This window comes from Centrocercus urophasianus, unplaced genomic scaffold (genome assembly GCF_019232065.1).
Source record: "Centrocercus urophasianus isolate 14NV4802_14NV808 unplaced genomic scaffold, USGS_Curo_1.0 seq_10, whole genome shotgun sequence".
In the NCBI taxonomy this organism is placed as follows: domain Eukaryota; kingdom Metazoa; phylum Chordata; class Aves; order Galliformes; family Phasianidae; genus Centrocercus; species Centrocercus urophasianus.
Window position 1 is genome coordinate 26237767 of NW_024884142.1, and position 3077 is coordinate 26240843.

Here is a 3077-nt window from a genome sequence, read left to right on the forward strand (position 1 = left end):
TTTTTTTTTTTTTTTTTTTTTTAATCTCAGGGAATTCCTGTCATTGCTCATATTGCTCTGAATGAAAAATCATCACAGATGGAAGAACAGCCTGAGTACACATTGCCTGTAATAGCTGATTTTGACATGAAGTACGTGACAAACATACAGCCTACAGTAAGTACAATTTCTTGCCCACTAAACAAGAACAGGATGAATTTATACTTTGACGGAAGGGAAATAAAGAGCTTGAGTCAGCTCCTGAGGCAGGTAAATTGTTTTAAAAATCACACTCATAAAGGGAGACAATATAAACATACTCTACGGAAAGATCCAATTATTTTGACAGACGGAAAGAAAACCTTAACTGAAATTCTCCTTTACTCATAGATGTCTGTACTATTTAATTTTGGCTCATATCTATAAAGGCCAATCCTTGGCAAACGGGAAGGGAAAGCATTGGGTTTGTCCAGTTCTGTGCTCTGAAACTCTTGACATTTGTGAGATAGAATGATTGTGACACCTCGAGCATTTTTGACAGGTGTTGACAGTTCCATAGTAACTGGAAACTTAGTAAGAAATCCAAAACTTACATAAACATAATCATTCAAGCCAGACTGCTTCTTCACTCAGTAGCGTTATGACTGGTGCCATTCACTGAATCTGATTCTTTGTTTTTGCTTTGAAAGTAGACAGATGAGTTCAGGCTCCCTAACATTGTTGCAAGACAGAAAGATGAGATTGTATGATGAGGTGGAAGGGGGCATTACATACCTATGGAATACATACTAGAGCTTAAAATTACTTCTAGCCTTCCTCACTGAGTTTATTTGGATCCTGAGAACAAAGTCTTTTTAAGGTGGTTAATTTTTCTTGTGGTATAAGGCAACTCTTTCAATATTCTTATTTTTTAACTACTAGTGTATGCTGGAAACAGCAACTAAAAGAGCTTTTACCATTCTTTATTTGACATAAACTGCCAGAAAACAGCTGCAAAATTTGTAGCCAATAAAAAGAAGGATCTCCACAAATGATTAGTTGTTTTCAGCAGTCTAAAAAAGATTGACTTTTTTAAAAAGGTGACTTTTATGTCCTTTACCAGTCTTTGTCATACCCACTTTGGAAAAATAAACAAAACAGGCATAGCAGATCATTCTGATTACCCTTCAGATTCCCAGGTAAGCAGTAGCCATACACAGTCCCTTAGTCACAGTGACAAAACTGTGTTTCTGCTTGCCGTGTGAATGAAAACTCCAGCCAGCACTTCTCTTTCTGAATTGAGACTGTGACAGTGCATTTCAATCTTGGGACACCATCCTCCTGCTCTTGAAAAATGGTTTCACTTTTGGCTGCCTCTTGCCTCTCGCTTTGCTCCTTTTTTACTTGCTCAGTCTGCAGACACTTGCCTCTGGCAACAGTAATCTAAGAGCAATTGTGTCTTCCTTGTCCCTCACTTAAACAGGAAAGCTAAAATAGTACTTCTTTTACTCTAGTACGTGCCAGAAAATAGTCTTGTCCCTGTCACTGTGTTCCAAACTTGCTTCAATAAAGCATCCAAAAAATTCATTTGAGGGACAAAGAATTTAAGCTTGTTTTTATTCAAGGAAATTTTTCACAGATTTCATTATTCCAACACTGGCACTCATAATTTCAGTACTAGCTGACTCATTCCCAATTATGTATTTGTTTATATACTGTCACACACCTCTTCAGAGAAAAGGAGGTAAGACTCCCAGCAAGCTTTTCATACAAACTGCCATCTCTGTTGAGATTCTTACATCCCTAAGAATATCTCACAGAATCACAGAATCACAGAATCACCCGGGTTGGAAGGGACCTCAAGGATCATGTAGTTCCAACCCCCCTGCCTAGCAGGGCCACCAAACACACACATTCAGATCAGGTTGCCCAGGACCCCGTCCAACCTGGCCTTAAACACATCCAAGGACGGGGCATCCACAACCTCCCTGGGCAGCCCGTTCCAGGGCCTAACCACTCTCCTTGTATAGAACTTCCCCCTAACATCCAACCTAAATCTTCCCTCCTTCAACTTGGATCCATAATCTCAGTATCTCATCTCATCTCAGTAATTTTCCTAAAGGTTTGATATTGCCTACCTTGGAAATCAAAGCAGTGTCAGCCTGATGGAGTTGTCCTTCTCTGAATGAATGAATGTTGCCTAAAGCTGTAAATTAACCTTTGTTCCCGTGCACGCTGTAAAATGACTTGTTGATTCATGTATTTACAAAGTGCAATCTGTAGAGATGCTAACTAGGGTCCTTGTGTTTCTGGTTCCTTCTGGAGTCAAGCTGTTACTGTAATGTTGTGATTTACATCTCTAGGAAAAGCTATCAACTATTTTTTCAATAACATATGTAAGGTTGTTCACTTACCACAGCGGAGTAAACATTTTAAAAACATTTCATATGCTTCTAGAAAAAAAACACTAGACTATATTACTTTCATTTAGAACAGGAATCTTAAGCTTGGGAGAAGAATGAAAAAAGACAAAGAATTGTTCTCACAGATATGTTACTATGGCATTCTAATGACTTTTATGAGTACTTTGTAGTGTTTGCTCTCTTGTTCTTCACCCAGAATAAGGATCATGCACAATCATGTGTTGGTTTTGTTTGGGATCTGTCTTGGTTTTGAAGCACGCAGAATTGTTGCTAGGTATTTCTGCACGACAGAGTGCACATTTAAAGAAGTGCGTCATACACACAGAGAGGAAGTGGCAAACTCTAAAATTCATTAGGGGAATTCTGTTAAAGGGCAAAAGAGTAAAGGAAAACAAATCCTACACTGACAATGGCATGAGAAGACACAGCAGCTACCAAAATATTCTGTGGGTCAAACTATCGGTACATCAGATCCAGCACTATCTCCAAAAGTTGCTGTAGGAGATGCCTTATAGGAAAAGCATTCAAACTTCATTGCTATCTAAGATATGTTTCCCCTCTGCTCTGGTAGCACTCAGTCATTGGATTATGGATGTTGCTACACAGCACATTCCCATTGTCTATGGACTGGCCATCCAAATAATTGACCTTCACACACAAACAGAAGTTCCACTGATGGCTTCTTAAATACCATCT